We start from the raw sequence: 267 nt of genomic DNA, 5'->3' as shown, positions 1-267 counted from the left end.
TGACAACAAAAATAAGGGGTTTGAAAAATTGTACGAGGTAAGAGCTGCTACATGAGACTGAATGCTGGATAACTACTTCTAAGAGTGAAAATAAATTACGGGGAGCGGGTATGTAGTTTCATAGAAGAGAGAGAGAGAGAGAGAGAGAGAGAGAGAGAGAGAGAGAGATAGAGAGAGAGAGAGAGAACACGAGAGGGAGAAGAAGACAAGAGAGAGAGAGAGGTAGCAGGAGACGAAGAGGGAAGAGAGAGAGAGAGAGAGAGAGAG

This window comes from Aplysia californica, unplaced genomic scaffold (assembly GCF_000002075.1).
Source record: "Aplysia californica isolate F4 #8 unplaced genomic scaffold, AplCal3.0 scaffold00125, whole genome shotgun sequence".
Taxonomy (NCBI): Eukaryota; Metazoa; Mollusca; class Gastropoda; order Aplysiida; family Aplysiidae; genus Aplysia; species Aplysia californica.
The sequence above is the reverse complement of the archived record's forward strand: the minus strand, read 5'-3'. Positions refer to the sequence as shown.